Source organism: Elephas maximus, chromosome 8 (genome assembly GCF_024166365.1).
Source record: "Elephas maximus indicus isolate mEleMax1 chromosome 8, mEleMax1 primary haplotype, whole genome shotgun sequence".
Classification (NCBI taxonomy): domain Eukaryota; kingdom Metazoa; phylum Chordata; class Mammalia; order Proboscidea; family Elephantidae; genus Elephas; species Elephas maximus.
Window position 1 is genome coordinate 109912864 of NC_064826.1, and position 21939 is coordinate 109934802.

The following is a 21939-nucleotide window of genomic DNA, read 5'->3' on the forward strand; positions in this document are numbered from 1 at the left end:
TCCAAGTAAAATGAAATCCTTGATAACTTCAGTATTTTCTCAGTTTATCATGATATTTCTTACTGGTCTAGTTGTGAGGATTTTTGTTTTCTTTATGTTGAGGTGTAATTCAAACCGAAGGCCATAGTCTTTAATCTTCATCAGTAAGTTCTTCCAATCCTCTTCTCTTTCAGCAAGCAAGCTTGTATCATCTGCATATCACAGGTTGTTAATTAGTCTTCCTCTAATCCTGATACCACGTTTTTCTTCATATAGTTTCTCAGATTCTTTGATCAGCATACGTATTGAAAAAGCATGATGAAATAACACAACCCTGATGCACACTTTTCCTGATTGTAAACCATGCAGTGTCCCCTTGTTTTGTTTGAACTACTGCATCTTTGAGAGAGCAGCTCTTCCTCTGTAGTATTTTGAGTGCCTTTCAACCTACGGAATTAATCTGCCAGCATTATATCATGCAATGTTCTACTATCCATAAGGTTTTCATTGTCTAATATCTTTCTTTCTTTTTTTTTTTCCCCCAGAAGCAATGTCTTCATCTTCTTCCTAGTCTGTCTTAGTCTGTAAAGCTCCACTGAAACCTGTCCAACCGTGGGTGACCCTGCTAGTATTTGAAATGCTTTCTGACATAGCTTGCAGCATCATAGCAGCATGACAAGCTGATAAAGAATGACAAAAGTGTATTCAATACTCCTTGACAACATCACAATTCTAATGTATCAGGTCTTCTGTTTTCCTTTTTCATCATCCAGCTTTGGTATGCATATGAGGCAATCGAACACAGTATAACTTGGCTGAATAGAAATTTATTCATGTCATTTGAAATGTAATTTAACTTTCTGTAAGAATAAATGGGAATGGGGTTTGACCCAAAGGTTTGACTTTCTTTGGTTGACCCCTTCTCCCTTGTCGCTCTGTCCCTCATTGATCATGTTTTCTCTCTATTTTACTTTGTGACTTGCACTCAACATGAATAGAAACCTCTACTGTAAAGTCATTAGTTGTTGTTGCAACCCTTAATTCTAATTTTCAGATTTATTCTTATACTTTGCATTTGCAAGAATGCAAGTAAGTTCTGTTCATTCTTAATTTTCTATATTTATTTTAATCTCTCTCCTAAGACTTTAAAGAGTAATCTTCTTTGGGATGAACCCATTTTTTTTTTAAATGTTTTCTTTTGATACTGATTTACTATCTTGTTTTTTTTTTTTTTTGCTGTTTTTACTTGCCCTCTAGTCAGATCCCAGTCATAGCAACGCTGTGTACAACAGAGCAAAGTAGTGCCTGACTCTGAGCCATCCTCACAATTGTTGCTATGTTTGAGCCCACTGTTGCAGCCATTGTGTCAGTCCATCTCATTGAGGGTCTTCGTCTTTTTTGCTGGCTCTCTATTTACGAAGCATGATGTCCTTTTCCAGGGACTGGTCTCTTCTGATAGCATGTCTAAATTATATGAGAGATGAAGTCTAGCCATTCTTGCTTCTAAGGGACACTCTGGCTGTAATTTTTCCAAGATAGACTTGTTTTTTCTTCTGGCAGCCCATGGTATATTCAATATTCTTCGCCAACACTTACCCAATTATTCTTCGACCTTCCTGATTCATTGTCCAGCTTTCACATGCGAGGCGATGGAAAATACCATGGTTTGAGTCATGCGCATCTTAGTCCTCGAAGAGACATCTTTGCATTTTAACACTTTAAAGAAGTTTATTGTAGCAGATTTGCCCAATGCAAAAGTCATTTAATTTCCTGACTGCTGTTTCCATTGGGATTGATGATGGGTCAAATTAAAATGAAACCCTTGACAACGTCAATCTTTTCTCCATTTATCATAATGTTGCTTACTTACCTTACAGGGATATTTTAAGATGAACATTCAGAATTTAACTTTTGAAAGTCTTCTAATTTTTTTGACAGGCATCACAACTTGAAATTGTAACCTCATTTCTTTTTTTAATAAAATGTTTTGAAAGCTGTCTTCCTGAAGTGCAAGAAATGGGTCATATTCCTTCTCCCAGTCTAAAATAAACCTTAAGTTACTATGTTTCTTTTTTCCCCTTAATTCAGTCACTTCCATAGAAGTTTCTTGTTATACCTACTACTTTCACAGTAACCTTTTTTTTTTTTTTTTAATAAGTAGAGTAATAAATGTTTTAGTTTCTGTGTAAAAGATTCCAAGGTAATACCCCCATTTATTTCTACAGAAAGTGAAAGCCCTTATACCCCTGTCCAGGCAATTGTGTTTTATACAGAATCTCAATGGATAAAAAGTTTTTTAAGTACCCAATATCAGTCAACCTTTAAAAACTACAACTTATAGTAAAAAGACAAATTATATTAGCATTTTTAAGTACCTGAATTAAGAAATATGGACAGATTTTGTCAATTAGCTCTTGAACCAAAAGTGAAAAAACCAGGAGGGCAAGTTGAGACGTGGCAAATCAAACCCACAAACAAGATACAGTAAAGACATCTGGGAGTTGTCTTGTCTTTCTATGTTTTGCTGGACAGGCTTAGACGGACAGTTCCCTGGCTTTCTGTTTCCATTTAGGTTTGGCAAATGGAAGTAATAATTGAATTGTAGTACTGATTCCTACATTTTTCTGCTACGGAGTAACACCGATGTTTCTTTCCACGTTGGTCTGTCTATCATCTATCTTTCTACCTGTCTGTCTATCATCTGTCTATCTATCTTTCTACCTGTCTATCATCTATCATCTATCTATCTATCTATCTATCTATCTATCTATCTATCTATCTATCTATCTATCTATCTATCTATCTATCTATCTATCTATCTATCTATCTATCTATCTATCTATCTATCTATCTATCTATCTATCTATCTATCCATCATCTATCTATATCTATCGGTCTGTCTATCCATCATCTATCTATCTGTCTGTCTGTCTGCCTGCCTATCTGCCTATCTGTCTGTTTGTCTGTCTGTCTGTCTATACATCCATTCATCTATCCATCCATCCATCCACCTACCTATCTATCGTATGGCTGTCTCAATCCATCAGTCTCTTCCTTCCTCCTTCTCATTCTCACTGAAATATGGTAACCCCAATCCTAGGGGTGGTAATAATTGATTGCTGTTAATAATCTGGATTAAAAATATATTATTCTTTTCTTACACCCTGTCCACACTTTTATATATGATCTCTTTATTAAACTTCTCCTCAGTTACTCTTTTTAGTACACCACCTGTTTCCTGCAAGAACCCTGACTGATTTAAAAGGAATCAAGATACAAAATATAGGCTGTTAAATTTGGTGAATATCATGAAATAAAATAATAACAAAGATGGACAGTAGCTGGTCCTAACAGGTTACATGATCTAGTTCCAGGACACAGGTATCATTGTAATATTACTCCTTTTAAAAACAATGTTTGCATTTTACACAGATAATTAATGGCTGTTAATTTAAAAGCTGTGTATTAATGGCAGCACCTAAAAATCAAATCTGCTGAAGTGGTCTACAACTATATATATATATATATATAAAATAAAAAAAAAAAAACCTGTTGCTGTCAAGTCGATTCTAATTCATAGCAACCCTACAGGACAGAGTAGAACTGCCCTGTAGAGTTTCCAAGGAACAGCTGGTAGATTTGAACTTCTGACCCTTTGGTTAGCAGCCAAGCTCTTATCCACTACACCATCAGTGCTCCTATATATGTATATATACATATACATATGTACATATACATAAGTACATATACATATATACATATATACGTATACTTTTATTTGCTTAACTTTTTTTCAGAGAGATCATCAAAGTTGCTTGAGATTCTTCAAATATGCACAATGTCACATGCTTATTCCTGTGCTTACTATTTTCCTAGGGACAGGGTTTTTTCTTTTAAATTCTGTAGGAGATTTTCAAACATGTCATCTCTGTTGAATCACTCAGGTAGCTCCACAATTTCAAATACAAGAACAATAAGCATTTAAGCATTTTGAAGTATTCCTGCATTCAAAAAACTGCTTTAGCTAACAAACAAGTGAGTATGGAATAATGATATAAAGACAATGGGCCTGATAATCTATTCCAGGTTTAATAGTATTTCCCAAATCTTGAATGCAATTGCTGAGGTTTTACTTATTTTTTTCCCAAAATCATCACTAAACTAGGATCAGCCATGAATGGAAAACAAAGACTAGTTAAATTTCCTAGAAATAAATACATTGCATCCTTGTTAACAATGGATTTTGCTTTTCAGATGTAGCCAGCATGCTTGCTTGACTCTCTGAGAATATTTTATGCTAACAGCACTTTTCTTTTTAAAATATATTCCACATGAAATATAAAGTAAGTCAATCCAACAATGGCTTTGTCTGACACACGCTATAAAACATGGTTGATGACATACAGTCATCTCTTTGTGCTATAAAATAGGTTTTATAGCATTGTTATCTTTCACTAGCACCCTATGTGCAAGAAAGAAAAATGATGGCCAAACACAAGGGAAGCTAACATTTCTTTAAAAAATGTACAAATCTAGTTGTTTCTATTAATCCAAGTTTGTAATGTGTCCTCTAAGTATTGAAGCAATAAGTTTACCTGCATACATTTTTACCATTGTTGTTTCAATAATTTTGCTCAATAAATTATAGTTTTCTTGGCATAAGAACATCCCACTAGTGTTGTTTTTGTCCTACACTATGACATCACTTCCATCAACATCTCCACGTAATTGTTTTCTTTGCGTCTCGTCCAGCATGGGTGTCGTTTTTCATTCTATTAAGGGATCACTATTTCATTTTTATGATTTCACTGCACTAGCAAGATTCTATTGAAATCACTGCCTTTGAATCCTCTTTAACCCTGGAATGATAATGAATGATTATCTAGTGACCTTGAAAAACATCAATAGAAATCTCATGAAAATAGAATTTCACTTCTCAATTTGGCGTATTCAGAATTAGTTAGGAATGATGTTCAGAAAGAAGTAAAGCCTCTCTCTGATCTGCATCCATCTATTCTTGAGCACCAATTAATTTGGACTGGACATTCCATTAGTGAAACAAGCAGCAGCTTCATAGTCATAGTATTCATGGTCACAGTAAAGACGTAAATGAAGCATATTCTCCCTGGGGGGAAAAAATTCTATTTCGAGGATATAGAATATTCATTCCAAGCACCCTGCAATGGCTCCATTATAAATTGTAAATAAGAATCCATATCTATCTATCTATCATTATTTATTTAAAGTTTTAAAACTCAGCATCTTGTATATTTGAAATATGGAAGTAACATTTACAAATACTTAGCGAGTTAATAAATTATGAGAAAAATCCTGGGAATGTAGTACATTTTTGTAATGAGAATTATCACAAAAATCCCAAAAGGGTATTTATCTAGATACAGTGTATGCCCTACAGTGTGGAAATAAAGACCTTAAGTAAACAAAATTATTTAAATTGCTTCTTATGAGATATGCTAAGCTGAAACTTGAGAACTTGAGGTAAAACTAGCCAATTGGAAGACTATCCAAATCCAAGTAAAAAATGTTATCAGTGATTCTCAAGAGAAAAGAATCAGGAAGAGTTTCAGGAGCTGTGGTATACACTGGCAATATCCATCAGTTAGGAAGAAAAATAAATATACTTTTACAAAGTAACAAAATATTTCACATGTTTCACAAGACTTTGTGTGGGTCCTTAAACAAAATATATCCTCTCCTCACTTGTTGCATATCTCATTGTCTGATATTTTGTACTTATGACGATAGTAAAAAAAAAACTATTATTTGTCTATTTTGCCCATTAACATGTACATCTGGCAGTAATGAATGCCCAGGTGCAAGGCAAGAGCAACACTGACTTCGATGGTTGGGGTTTTGTGTCAGCTTGGTTGGGCCATGATTCTCAGTAGTTTGGCAGTTTTGTAATGGCGTAACTTGGTAGTTATGTAGTGATAGAATTTGGTATTTATGCAATGATGTAGTCATCCTCCAATTTTTATTCTGATGTGATCATTCTCTATTTTCACATAACACCAATTTTGCATAAAAATGTGGTCTTTGGAACCTCACCATGTCAATAAATGAGGAGAGGGTATAGTAGTATGGAGAGAGATAAGTTATGCAGAGACACAAATACAATTAAAAAAAAAAAAGAGAGAGAGAAACTATGTAACAGCAAAATATATACTTATCTGTAGAAATTTGTGACCCTGTGCCTTCATCTGTGGTTCTCAAATTTCATCCCACCCCTAGAGTTTCTGACTCATTAAGTCTGGTGACCACATATTTGAGAATACCTTTTGTATGGTATAAAGGCCAATTTGGTTCTCTTTACCTGAGCTTCTTGATTCTAATTTTTAGCACTGGAGTTTCTTGAATTTAATGGACTAATTCAACACTACATGTGATCCTAGAGCTAATTATACTTTGTAAATAAAATTATGGGATATATGAATACATGTATGCCTATGGTTAAACGTGAAAACTTGGTGGTGAAATGGTTAAGAGCTTGGGGAATAACCAAAAGGCCAGCAGTTTGAATCCACCAGGCACTCCTTGGAAACCCTATGGAGTGGTTCTACTCTGTCCTATAGCATCACTATGAGTTGGCATTGACTCGATGGCAATGGGTTTTGTTTGTTTGTTTGGTATGATTAAACATAATAGCTTGAATAATAATTTTATGCCAGCTTTATCAAAAAACATCATTGAAAAGAATAAAAAGTATAAGCCCTCAAGGAGAAGAAATAAATATGAAGAAAATTTTAGGACCCTAGAAATATCAATACAATTTGGAGGACTGGAAAGTGGATACCTATTGCCGCTGTTGATTTTGACTTCTAGTGACCGTATAGGACAGAGTAGTACTGCCTCGTAGGGTTTCCAAGGAGCAGCTGGTGGGTTCTAACTGCCAGTCTTTTGGTTAGCAGCCAAGTGCTTAACCACTGCACCACCAGGGCTCTGAAAAGTGAATGTGTAACAATAATTTTCTTAAAAATCTAGAGGAAAGTGAAACCTAACTGCCTATAGTGGGGAAAGGCAAGATAGTTCTCCGTGCAGAATATTAGTGAGACTTCTGAACTGGAGGGGAGGCACCAGGTACAAATGAAGGCTAGTGTTGCTAAACTAACTAGCTCTTACAAAAGGAAGATTGGTTAAATGTCTGTATGAGGGAATGCTTGATTCCTTCATGAACATATGAAGCCAGATATCCCCCCTCCGTACATTGTCAGAAAGAGTGGACATTACTTTCTATGAATTTGAAGAGGAACTATAGACTTCAGGACACCAGGCACAAAATAAGTTTGGAACTGAGGGAATGTCTGCATATTAAATGCCAATAATACCAGTCCTCTTCCTGCTTATCTCCTAGTTCAGTGGTAACCAAGATTTTCGATTTCCAGGTAGCATAGTAGAAGATTCTATTCTGAGTTAAATAAATTTCACAAAAGAAAATAGTCACAGATACTAAAAATCTGGTGTTTGTTCAATAAAACAAATTTTTCTTCCCTAATCACACCACGGAGCCCTGGTGGTGCAGTGGTTAAGAGCTCAGCAGCTAATGAAAAGGTTGGCAGTTTGAATCCACCAGTTGATCCTTAGAAACCCCATGGGGAAGTCCTACTCTGTCCTACAGGGTTGCTATGAGTCAGAATTGGCCTGACTGCAACAAGTTTGATTTTTTTTGATTAATCACACTATGGTGAAGACTAACATTTAATCACTCCAACCACACAAGCAACTTCCAATGTGCTATTTCTTTGCCTTTTTTTTTTTTAATCCTGGTAAAATTCACATAACATTAAATGCACCATTTTAGTCATTTTAAAGTATATATTTAAGTAGAGTTTAGTATGCTCAGTTTTGTGCCAGCATCATCACTATCTGGTTCAAGAACGCTTTCATCACCCCCAAAAGAAACCTCATACTCATTAAGTACTGACTCTCCACTCTAATCCCCTCCTGCCCCCCGCCAGACCCTGGCAATCACTAATCTGCTTTCTCTGTCTATGGATTTATCTATTCTGGCCATTTGCAATTATGTAATATGGAATTATGCAATATGTGTTCTCTTGTGTCTGACTTCTTTCACTTAGCATAATATTTTCAAGATTTTTCACATAGTAGCATGTATCAGTACATTATTCCTTTCTATGACTGGATAATATTCCATGGCTTAGATATTCCACCTTTTGTTTATCATTCATCAGTGGGTGGACAACTGGGTTATTCTGCCTCACTCCTGTTGTGAATTGAACTGCTATGAACATTTATGCACAAATTTTTGTGTGGACATTACATTTACATTTCTCTTGGGTAGATACCCAGGAGTGGCATTGTTAGGTCATATGGTAATTCTTTGTTTAATTTTTTGAGGAACCACATAATTGTGTCCTACAGCAGCTGAAGTCTTTTACATTCTAACCAGCAATGGATGAAAGTTCCAATTTCTTTACATCTTCATCAACACTTAATATTTTCCTTTTTTTTCTTTTATTAGAGCTGTCTCAGTGGACGTGAAGTGGTATCTCTTCGTTGTTTTGATTTTTATCTCTCTAATTTTTTTTTTAATGTCTAATTATGTTGAGGATCTGCTCATGTATGTATAGAATGTTGTATATTTCCTTTGAAGAAATGTTTATTCAAGCTCTTTGCTCACTTTTTAATTGGGTTGCTTGTGTTTTCGCTCTTGCATTGTAAGTTTTATATATACTGTTCATATAAATGATTTGCAGATATTTTCTGCCATACTGGAGTTTTTTGTGCAGGTGTTTTTTTCAACGTTCTTGTCCTTTTGTGCACTTTTTAAAAATTTTTTTTATGACTTTCTGTTTTTCTTTTATTGCTCATATTTTTATGTCATAGCTAATACTAACATTGCTAAAATCAAAGTAATGAAGATTTACCCCTATACTTTCTTCTAAGAGTTTAGGTCTTAGGTCTTTGATCCATTTTGAGTTAATATGGGTAGATGGTAAGAGGTAAGATCAAACTTCATTTTTGTACATGTGGATGTTTAATTGTCTCAGCACCATTTATTGAATGGTCTTGGCACCCCTGATAAAAAACAATTGGCTACAGAATTATAAGTTTCGTTCTGTAATCTCAATTCTATTTCATGGATCTAAATATCTATCTTCATCTCAGTAGCACACTCTTTGCTTACTACAATTTTGTAGTAAGTCCTGAACTGGGGAAATGTAATTCCTCCAATTTTCTTCTCCTCTTTGAAGACGTTTTTGACTATCTTGAGTTCTTTGCAATTTTGTATGAAATTGATGATCAACTTTATATTTCTGCAAAAAAGCCATTGGAATTTTGACAGCAAATGCATGGAATCTGTAGATAGCTTTGTGGAGTATTGTCAGCTTAACAATATTAAGTCTTTCAATCGAGGAACATGGAATGTCCTTCCATTTATTTCTTGTCATTATTAGCTGCCATCAAATTGACTCTGATTCATGGTGGCCCCATGCACAACAGAAATATTTTCTGGTCCGGCATCATCTTCATGATTGTTGGCATGTTTGAGTCCATTATTGTGGTCAATGTTGATTTTGAGTCCCTCCCAACCTAGTGAGGATCATTTTCCAGCACTGCATCAGATAATGTTCTATTGCGATACATACGGTTGTCCTTGGCAAATTTTTGGAAGTAAATTGCCGGGCGTTTTTTTACAAGTGTGTCTTAGTTTGGAAGCGCCTCTGAAACCTGTCCACCATGGTTACTGTCCTGGTATTTGAAATACTGGTAGCATAGCTTCCAGTATCGTTGCAACATGCAAGCTACCACAGAACAACAAACTGACAGATGGGTGGTGGTCTATTTATTTATTTAGGTCTTCTTTAATTTCTGTTAGCAATACTTTGTAGTTTTCAGTGTATGAGTCATGTACCTCCTGGGTTAAACTTATTCTAAATATTTTATTTTTTATGATGCTATTGTAAATGCTATAGGGTCGCTATGAGTCGAAATCAAGTTGGCAGCAATGGGGTTTTTTTTTATTGTAAATGAAATTGATTTCTTAATTTCCTTTTCAAGATGCTCATTTCTAGTTTATATAAATTAAACTGATTTTTACTGTAGCTCTTGTTGTCTACAACTTTACTGAATTTTTTTATTACTTCTAATAGTTTCTCTTTCCTGGGAGGTTTAGAATTAATAATTTAATCTCTTTATTTGTTATAGGTTGGTTGGTACTTTATATCTATTCTTGAGTAAATTTTGATAATATATTTTTTTCTAGGAATATGTTCATTCCTTTAGATTATCTCATTTATTGGGACATGATTGTTATTATTTTCTCATAATCTTTTAAATTTCTGTAAGGTCAGTCATAATGTCCCTACTTTCATGTCTGATTTTTGTAATTAGAGTCTTCTTTATTTTTTTTATTGGTAGGCCTAGCTAAAAATGTGTTGTGTTTACTTTTTTAAAAAATAACTTCTTTTTTTTTTTTTTTTAACAGTTTTCTATTTGAACACTATTTTTAGCATTTTTTTTTTTCCCTCAATAAGAAGAGCAGTCCATGATCATGGGATATAAAAACAATTTTGAACATAAACACAGGGACAAAAACAAATACAGCACCCAGAGGAAGCAAAAGTTGCAATGCAAATTTACAAAGATAAAACATATTAAAACCAACAGTGGGAAAACATTTCTTCCATAAGATGCTCTTAAAGAAAAAGAGTCCAAAAGAAAACTCATAAGGTATAAAAGTGGGTTTAGAAGTTAAAAATACTACAGAATATAGTACAAAGAATACAAAAAAGATATCTGCTAGAAACAGGAAAAGGAAAAAAGAGACAGGATAAATTGAAGAGAAAAGATATGAGAATGTGTCAACTCAAGAGAGTTAAAAATCTCGATAGTAAGTGTTTTGGAAGAAGGGAAACAAAAGGGCAAGTGGGGAATTATAAAAGAAATAATAGAAGAAAATTTATCAGAACTGAAGGATGCAATGTAAAAATTGAGAGAGGAACTACTAAGTGTCAGTACAAACAATAAAACCTTATCAATGGATTTGGGCACAGGGGAAAAAAATACATCTTTTCTGGGAAAACAAATCAGGAGTGCTGGCTTGTATTGAGTCCCATGAGAGGTTTGTGAGTCTAAATTTACACAATTTCTCCAGTGAAATTTAGCTTAAGGGTAGATACGACAGAAAAAGAATTAATGGAGCCATTACCATCTGCATTTTATCACGTGAGAGTATCGGGTATAAAGGCAGGCAAGGAAGCATAGGAAATATGAAATGGGTTATAACTGTGCAGAAGCAAGTTGTTTTAGAAAGGTGTTGAGGCATAGGAACAAGTGGTTAAGTTCCAATGAGACTGAAGGAATGAGGTGCTGAGGATTTCTGGAGCAAATGCCCCTCAGCTGATGGCTGGAGAATGAGATTTTAAAAATCACTTCAATATTGTGTTTCTTTTAATGCAAAAATAAAGCAAATGAACAAAAACACAACACTCCGTCTATGGTATACCAAAAAAACCAAACCCACTGTCGTTGAGTCGATTCCAACTCATAATGACCCTGTAGGACAGAGTAGAACTGCCCCATAGAGTTTCCAAGGAGGCCTGGTGGATTAGAACTGCCGACCTCTTGGTCAGCAGCCGTAGCACTTAACCACTACGCCACCTGGGTGTAAAAAAACTATGAAATTTCTGAACATCAGGAATAATAATAATTAAAAAAAAAAATCCTGAAATCTCCCAGAACCAAAAAAAAAAAAACAATGAACAAACCCGTTGCTGTGCAGTCCATTCTGACTCATAGTGACCCTATAGGCTGAATAGAACTACCCCACGAGGTTTCCAGGGAGTGGCTGGTGGATTGAACTGCTGACTTTTCAGTTAGCCATCTTAGCCTGCCATAACTCTTAACCACTGTGATACCAGGGCTCTAAAGAGGGGTAAAATAACAAGGTCGCATAGAAAGGAAGGAAACCCTGGTGACCTAATGGTTAAGAGCTACAGCTGCTAACCAAAAGATCTGGAGTTTGAATCCACCAGGTGCTCATTGGAAACCTTATGGGGTAGCTCTACTCTGTCCTATAGGGTCACTATGAGTCCCAATTGACTCAATGGCAACTGGGGTTTTTATAGAAAGGATTGCTTATTCGTTTGACATCAAGCTTTTTCACAGTAACACTGGAAGCTAAAAGTCAATGAAGTTAAGCTCTTAAAATACTGAAAAAAAAAATTATTTCCAATCATAAAATCTATTATCATCTAAACTATACAATAAATGAAGATATTTGCAGATATGCATAAATTTCCAAAAAATATACATTCCATAGACCTTTTCTTAGAAGCCACTACAGGATATGCTGTCTCCACTTTAGATGTAAGCCAAAAAGAGAAAGAAATAGTATCCAGGAAGGGTGGTTGTTGTTATGTTCTTAGGTGCCCTCGAGTCGGTTCCAACTCATAGCGACCCTATGCATAACAGAACAAAACACTGCCAGGTCCTCCGCCATCATTACAATCATTGTTATGCTTGAAATCATTGTTGCAGCCACTGTGTCAATCCACCTTGTTGAGGGTCTTCCTCTTTTCCGCTGACCCTATACTCTGCCAAGCATGGTGTCCTTCTCCAGGGACTGATCCTGTCTGACAACATGTCCAAAGTATGTAAGACGCAGTCTCGCCATCCTTGCCTCTAGGGAGCATTCTGGCGGAACTTCTTCCAAGATAGATTTGTTCGTTCTTTTGGCAGTCCATGGTATATGCAATATTCTTTGCCAACACCACAATTCAAAGGCATCAGCTCTTCTTTGGTCTTCCTTATTCATTGTCCAGCTTTCACATGCATACAATGCGATTGAAAATACCAAGGCTTGGGTCAGGTGCACCTTAGGCTTCAGGGTGACATCTTTGCTCTTCAGCACTTTAAAGAGGTCCTTTGCAACAGATTTGCCCAAGGCAACGCATCTTTCGATTTCTTGACTGCTGCTTCCATGGCTGTTGATTGTGGATACAAGTAAAATGAAATCCTTGACAACTTCAATCTTTTCTCCATTTATAATGATGTTGCTTATTGGTCCAGTTGTGAGGATTTTTGTTTTCTTCATGGTGAGGGGTAATCCACATTGAAGGTTGTGGTCTTTGATCTTCATTAGTAAGTGCTTCAAGTCCTCTCCACTTTCAGCAAGCAAGGTTGTGTCATCTGCATAATGCAGGTTGTTAAAGAGTCTTCCTCCAAACGTGATGCCCTGCTCTTCTTCATATAGTCCAGCTTCTTGGATAACTTGTTCAGCATACAGATTAAATAGGTATAGTGAAAGAATACAACCCCGATGCACACCTTTCCTGATTTTAAAACAATCAGTATCCCCTTGTTTTGTCCGAACAACTGCCTCTTGATCCATGTAAAGGTTCCTCATGAGCACAATTAAGTGTTCTGGAATTCCCATTCTTCGCAGTGTTATCCATAGTTTGTTATGATCCACACAGTTGAATGCCTTTGCATAGTCAATAAAACACAGGTAAACATCCTTCTGGTATTCTCTGCTTTCAGCCAGGATCCATCTGACATCAGCAATGATATCCCTGGTTCCACATCCTCTTCTGAATCGAGCCTGAATTTCTGGCAGTTCCCTGTCGATATACTGCAGCAGCTGTTTTTGAACAATCTTCAGCAAAATTTTGCTTGGGTGTGATATTAACGATATTGTTCTATAATTTCCACATTTTGTTGGATCACGTTTCTTGGGAATAGGCATAAATATGGATCTCTTCCACTCAGTTGGCCAGGAAGCTGTCTTCCATATTTCTTGGCATAGATGAGTGAGCACCTCCAGCGCTACATCTGTTTGTTGAAACATCTCAATTGATATTCCATCATTTCCTGGAACCTTGTTTTTTGCCAATGCCTTCAGAGCAGCTTGGACTTCTTCCCTCAGTACCATTGGTTCCTGATCATATGCCACCTCTTGAAATGATTGAATATCAACTAATTGTTTTTGGTATACTGACTCTGTGTATTCCTTCCTTCTTCTTTTGATGCTTCCTGCAGCATTTAATATTTTCCCCATGGAATCCTTCACTATTGCAACTCGAGGCTTGAATTTTTTCTTCAGTTCTTTCAGCTTGAGAAACGCCGAGCATGTTCTTCCCTTTTGGTTTTCCATCTCCAGCTCTTTGCACATGTCATTATAATACTTTCCTTTGTCTTCTCGAGAGGCCCTTTGAAATCTTTTGTTCAGTTCTTTTACTTCATCAATTCTTCCTTTTGCTTTAGCTGCTCAACACTCAAGAGCAAGTTTCAGAGTCTCCTCTGACATCCATCTTGGTCTTTTCTTTCTTTCCTGTCTTTTCAGTGACCTCTTGCTTTCTTCATGGATGATGTCCTTGATGTCATTCCACAACTCGTCTGGTCTGCGGTCATTAGTGTTCAATGTGTCAAATCTGTTCTTGAGATGGTCTCTAAATTCAGATGGGATATACTCAAGGTCATATTTTGGCTCTCGTGGACTTGGTCTGATTATCTTCAGTTTCAGCTTGAACTTGCATATGAGCAATTGATGGTCTGTTCCACAGTTGGCCCCTGGCCTTGTTCTGACTGATGAGATTGAGCTTTTCCATTGACTCTTTCCACAGATGTAGTCAATTTGATTTCTGTGTGTTCCATCTGGTGAGGTCCATGTGCATATAGTCGCCATTTATGTTGGTGAAAGAACGTATTTGCAAGGAAGAAGTCACTGGTCTTGCAAAATTCTATCACTCGATCTCCGGCATTGTTTCTATCACCAAGGCCATATTTTCCAACTACTGATCCTTCTTCTTTGTTTCCAACTTTTGCATTCCTATTGCCAGTAATTATCAATGCATCTTGATTGCATGTTCAATCAATTTCAGACTGTAGAAGTTGATAAATATCTTCTAGTTCTTCATCTTTGGCCCTAGTGGTTGGTGGATAAATTTGAATAATAGTCATATTAACTGGTCTTCCTTATAGGTGTTTGGATATTATCCTATCACTGACAGTGTTGTACTTCAGGATAGATCTTGAAATATTCGTTTTGATGATGAATGCAACACCATTCCTCTTCGAGTTGTCATTCCCAGCATAGTAGACTATATGACTGTCTGATCGAAAATGGCCAATACCAGTACATTTCAGCTCACTAATGCTTAAGATATCGATGTTTACGTGTTCCATTTCTTTTTTGACAGTTTCCAATTTTCCTAGATTCATACTTCATACATTCCAGGTTTTGATTATTAATGGATGTTTGCAGCTGTTTCTTCTCATTTTGAGTCATGCCACATCAGCAAATGAAGGTCCTGGAAGCTTTACTCCATCCATGTCATTGAGGTTGACTCTACTTTGAGGAGGCAGCTCTTCCCCAGTCATCTTTTGAGTGCCTTCCAACCTGGAGGGCTCATCTTCCAGCACTATATCAGACAGTGTTCTGCTGCTATTCATAAGGATTTCACTGGCTGATGCTTTTCAGATGTAGACTGCCGGGTCCTTCTTTCTAGTGTGTCTTAGTCTGGAAGCTCAGCTGAAACCTTTCCTCCATGCGTGACCCTGCTGGTATCTGAATACCGGTGGCATAGCTTCCAGTATCACAGCAACACAGAAGCCCCCACAGTACAATAAACTGACTGACATGTGGGGAATCCAGGAAGGGAAACACTGAATATAGGAGGAAGAATGATGGAGACACTCAGGATGATGGTGAAGGCAAAATTTAAGACAACAGCAGGGTGAAAGGCCTAGAAAGTACCCCCTGAAGACTGGAATAAAGGCAAAGAGGTCCCAGAATGGCTGGTTCCAAGAAAAGATAAAATGTACTAATCAATTAATTACTTAATGTATTTTGAAAATATTTAAACAGATCCATTTTTTTCCCAGAAAGAATGAAAACATAATAATTTCGGTAGATGGAAAAAAAAAAAAGATGGAAGCATAAGGCAATTATTAGCTCTAGGACAAAAATATGTAAAAGAAAATACAACTAAAAAAAAATTATGGTACATTATTTGGCACAGCTGTGAAAAATATTTAGCTAGTCATAATATAGCTGCTAATTAAAAAATATGATATAGTTCTATGGGACTACAGGAAAAGAATAAATGTGTGTGTGTTGGAGGTATATGTGTGTGTGTGTAAACAAGACTTCATCTTCCATAGGAGGAAGAAAATAGATCATATCTAAAACTGAAAAAGTTGTTCTGTAAGTGATACGTAGAAAAATGGACACAAATAACAGAAGAAATAAAGTATTTGAAATAAAGTTGCCTGAAAGGAGCAGAAATCAGGGGTGGGAAGGAAAAGGACAGGAAAATGCAGTTCTCTGTTAGAATGCAGGTAGTATAATTTGACTTTTGAGACTTCTAAGTTTATTATATTAAATTTTATATATGTTTTATGTTTCTTATTTTAATGATAATATTTTATTTAAGGACACTTTTACAATTATAAAATTATTCCATCCATCTTCATGAAATTTCATTTCAAGTTTAAATGGGAATCAAGCTTGCCTCAGTGCCCTTTCACCACCCATTCACATCATTGCTAAGAGCCAGTGAGTGAAATATAATTTCTTTAACTTCTGGAAATATAGATCCACCTAATACCTAAGCATATTTAATGACCAAAGTCATTATAACAGGGAAACTGATTATGAATCATCGGACCAGACTTCTATAGTTATGAGAAATGAACTTGCTCTCCAAGAGTAATTATTAACTGTTAAATCTTAGATAGCAGTCAACATGGAAGGTAATGCATGTGTTGTGAATAGTACAATTCTCTGATTCTCATTTAACCTAAAGCAGCTTATCCCTTTGATCAACTCTTTATGGAAAAATTAGACTAAGAATTTCATTCCAAATAAATACCATTTTACCAGATGGCTTTTACAGCAAAGAATTCATTAGTGTTTGGATAAAAATCATGAAAAATAGAGAAAAGGTGGACAAACAAAATGATCTTAAGTCAGATGAATAGATAGCAATATTTATAAACTCTCGTGCCTTGATCTACTCCTTATTCACTTCTGTCTCTTACACATATCAGTGGTGTTAACACCAGGAAATAAAAGGGCATACACTAAAAAAAAAAAAAAAAAAAAAAAGCTGTACAATAAAGATGGAGATAGTTTTATTAAAAAAAAAAAATGGTGTGAATTATCTTTGTCTCTTAAAAATTCACAAAACTCGTTCGTAGATTCTCCTATCACATATTGGGTATGAACATCAGCAACTCAATTGTGCAGTCATGAGATGTTCTAATGGAATATTTTTACACTGATTAGATATAATCATTATTTTAAAACTGTTTTCTCAATGTCAGTTAATTCTAATGTGGAATGGGTCTACACCTATGAAAGTATCTTCACAAAATTATAAGGATTGTTACTAATTTTTTTTTTCTCCATCATTAGGTAAACTCAACCAAATGCATTGTTACCGGCTCAAATCAATTTTCTTAAAATAGTTTTCCTATTATGTGCATAATTCTGACCTAGGTTATCTGGGTATAATCCACAAAGTAAGGTAACAAAAAATAAAGCTTGAATGAAAGATGTTGTGAATTGGCAACTTTACATATAACTGAATGTAATGCTTTTAGGTCCTGCTCTGTCTTCATGATTGTTGGTATGTTTGAGTCCCTTAATGTGGCTATTGTGTAATGCTTTCCAAATTAGGGGTCTCATCTCCAGCATTATAAAAAATAAAATAAACCAAACTCTTTGCCATCGAGTTGATTCCAACTCATACCAACCCTACAGGACAGAGTAGAACTGCCCCATAGAGTTTCTAAGGATTGCCTAGTGGATTCAAACTGCTGACCTTTTGGTTAGCAGCCATAGTTCTTAACCACTACGCCACCAGGGTTTCCTCCAGCACTACATTGGACAATATTCTGTTGTGATCCACAGGGTTTTCACTGGCTAATTTTCAGAAGTAGATCACTAGGCCTTTCTTCATAGTTGATCTCAGTCTGGAAGCTCCCCTGAAACCTGCTCACCAGGAGTGGCCCTAGTGATATTTTAAATACTTACGGAATAGCTTCCAGCCTCATAGCAACATATGAGCCACCATAGTATGACAGACAGGTGGTAGGAATGAAAGCTAAGACCCCCATTATGGTGAAATGTGGTAGCAGTTAGGAAAGCTTAACAAAGTAAGTTATGTTAACAGCATCCTAAGAAATGTGTAGAATCTGTGGAGTGTAGAGTAAAAGGAGAAAAGTTATTTCAGGTAGTCAAAAGAATGTAAATAAATGCTTTAGATCAAGAAAAAATGAGTTTTTTTGGGAACATGAATAGACTTAGATGATTAGAGAAAATGATAAGCTTTGGGAATAAATGCACGTGAAACGTATATTTAAAAGAAGTGGACCTAGAATATGTCTGTAGCAGGTGGACAGGTAAAGTTTACATTTGGACTCCACTTAACAAAGTAATTCTTTGAACCACAAATATGTTAAAGAGGAAGACAATTAGTTGGCTCCATTTGCTCATCGGCAAATGCAAATATCAGTTGGGTGTCTTTCTTTTTTTTAATTTAAGTTAAAAAAATTATAATATTGTACACCTGTCTATCTGCATTGCACATGCAGTCTGGCTGTGTGTCAAACTTGCAGGCAGCCATAAAGACTGCTAGGACTGAGGCATGTATACCCACTGGCATAGACCATTTCATGGATGCTATATTCATCTGCAATGGAATCAGACACATGAGACACACAGTGCTGGCAAAGTTATCATTATTTATAGAAAGCAAACAGTGACAATAAAGGATTATCAGATGGGAACCACTTACCCTTCCCCAAATTACCCATGTCCATTCTTATGTTGCTGGGCCAGCCACCCATGGTTCAGGTCAGATACTGTCTTCTTGTCACTGCCTCCAGCTACCACTACACTGCTCAGGAGCCCTGCATGGCTCCTGAGGCTTCTGATCTGCTGCTGGGCCTTGCCTCACCAGTGGGAAGAACCCAGCACAGGATTTCCCAAGCCTCTGCCACTGGACCCTTCTAGGTCTCTGCTGCTGGCTTAGCCATGCTACCCAGGTACGTGTGGTTCTTTCCCTGGCTGCCATGCTACCAGGGTCCACGATGCCCAAAGACTTCTCCCACACTGGCCAGAGAGGGAGGTGTATTGCAAGGAGCACACACAGGCCTCTGCCCTGCATGGGCAAGTGTTCCAGCTCTTTAGCAGCAAGTAAACCTCCCACACAGTGGTACTCCACCGGTGACCTGCTAACAGAAGTTTCCAGCTCACCTTCCATGGGCCAAGAAGCCTACCATTGCTGTTCCTTTCTGTGGGCTGAACAGGCCAGCCCACTGTCTCTTTGTCTTCAGTGTTACACCTCTCTCTTCTGGGTCTAGATGGTTCTCAGAACAGGGACCATGTTTCCAAAGGACGCACTCTGCTCCAGACTCTTGTTGAAGGTAGCGAGGTCCCCCCAACCTCTGTGGAATTGGTCCTTATAGAATATTAGCAGGATGGCAAAACCGACCAATTCCCCTAACAAGACCACAAAGGGTCTAAGTCTTATTGGGTAGATTTTCAAGACATTATTTGTATAATAAATTGACCAATTCCTTGCAAGTCTGTGGCCCAGTCATTTTGTGGGAGTTATAAGACCATGGCTAGAAAGGCCCTATGAAAGTGATTCATTGCACTGCAAATATGTTAAACAGAAAGATGATTAGGTGACAAGAATAGAAACTACAATTAATGCATTTAATAGGACAGATACTTTCAGCTTAGGTATATATACTCACTTCAGAAATAACACAATGTCCTTAACCACAGTGTTAGCTATCATGCCTTCTTTTCTTGTATATAGATGACATTTCAGATGGATATATTGTCTTATTAAACTAGATATGTGTTGTCTTATGTCTGACTTCTATACTGGCCTGTTTTTTCATTAGCTCAGAGCAGATTTTATGAGGGTTTTCAAGCTTTCTTTTAGGGTATTCTAATTGGTCAGATTTTATAGTATAGAGATCTTCTTCCTGCCAACTTCATAGATATCTGTACTTTTCTAGCCATTTCCATTTCTAATTTCGTCATGAAGATGCGTTCGGTCCATTTAAGAGTGGAGATAGGAAGGGCTCTGCGGGACCAAGAGCAGGTTTTTGGCAGCTGCACCAAGCCCATGTTATCTGATAGAATCCTGTCTGAAAGATGTCTGATATATACATACACCTTGCTCTCACTCTGATCCTTAAGGCCCCTAATTTTCTTCATCTGTTCTCATATCTGGAAGCTTCCCCTAGGCTCTAGCAAATTGATAATTTTCAACTCACTCTGTAGCCTTCAGCAGTCACCTCATTCCTTTATCAGCTCCCTGACCCTCATCCCTCTGTGCCCATACTTTGACTTCACTCTTCCAGTTTAATCCTTCAAAGAGCACAAAAGCTTACTTAATCATAAGCTGGCAATCTACCTCTTCCAACTCGTGGCTATGGGCTTGTCTAGACATCACACTCAGATTTGAATCATGACTACACTTCCAGTGATTTTCACCTTAGCAGTGGGAAGTTATCAATTATTGCACAAATCAGTGTAAATCATTAAACTTGAGGAGATGAGAATCTTTTCCAATGTTAAGGTGATCCACTAATACTTTCTGTCAGAGAAGACTTTTAGAAAATATCTTTTCTGTGTGCCATTTTGTTGGAAAAGATCTTTACGTATCCCCATCTTTTTTTTTTTTTTAATCTTGGTGCCCATCCCAGGCAAAATTCAATGTCTTACAGCTGCAGTGAGAGTTGCTGCAATGAGAATTATTACAAAATAACATGTGTTACATTTTTTATCAGACTCTGACTGCTGCTATCTTTTTTTTTTTTTTTTTTTTCCTGGTGTGTGTAGTAAAAATATATATATAAAAAAAATATTTGCCACTTCAAGAGTTTTTGCACATATAATCCAAGGACATTAATTAAGCACATCATGTTCTGCAGCCATCACCACTGTTCATTTCCAAATAAATCTAACTTTCTTAAAATAGAAACTCTTTTGGTTTAAAACATTGTAGTGATTCACTAGTGGCTTCACATTGGTTTTGGTTTGTTTGCATTTATATTAACTATATTTATATGATATACCGAGTTTTTTAAAAAAATATTTTTACCATCTTGCTCAAGTTTTGATATTAGTATTGTGCGTGTCTCATAAAATGACATGAGATTTTTTTTTTTTCTGGTAAAATTATAGTTCTAGCAACATTTTCAAAAGCAGTCTTTTGAGTATGTGCTTTTATGGTCACTTAAAATCAATGATACAGTCATATATTTTTTTTCTTATTGATTAAATATGCTAAATTATGTTTTTCTTGAAAAGTGATCATTGTGTAGAACATTTCAAGAGAGTTTGACCTGGTATGTATGTAGTTTGGTTGGAGTAAGTGCATATGTTTCTGACTATAAACTTTTTCCTTAATTCCAAGTTTATTATATTTCACACGTAGTTAGCCAGAATTTTGATTCCTCTATTGCTTAAAAAATAAGTTTCTGAATTTGTGTACTTAACTGTTTGTTCTCATTTCCCTTATGTTTGTGTTGCTGTATAAATTAACTGAATGCTTAGTTCTTAACATTTTTTAATATTGTTTACTAAATGTATTTGGTATCTGTGTATGTGTGCGTGTGTGTGTGTATGACATTAGTATTTTTTTCTTTGTAGAATTTGGGTAGAGTTCATATTTTTTGTTACATTAAGTTTTCATTACAAATATTCTCCAAATATTTTTAATTTCATTTTTAAAATATTTTAATTTACCATTTTACTAAAAAATCAGTGACTTTTTAGTATTACATATGTGGCTTTATTGTGATTAAAAAAAATGTTTGGGAGGGTGGTGCCAAGATGGCTGACTAGGTAGACGCTACTTCGGATCCCTCTTGCAACAAAGACTCGGAAAAACAAGTGAATCAATTACATACACGACAATCTATGAAACCTGACCATCAAACACAGAT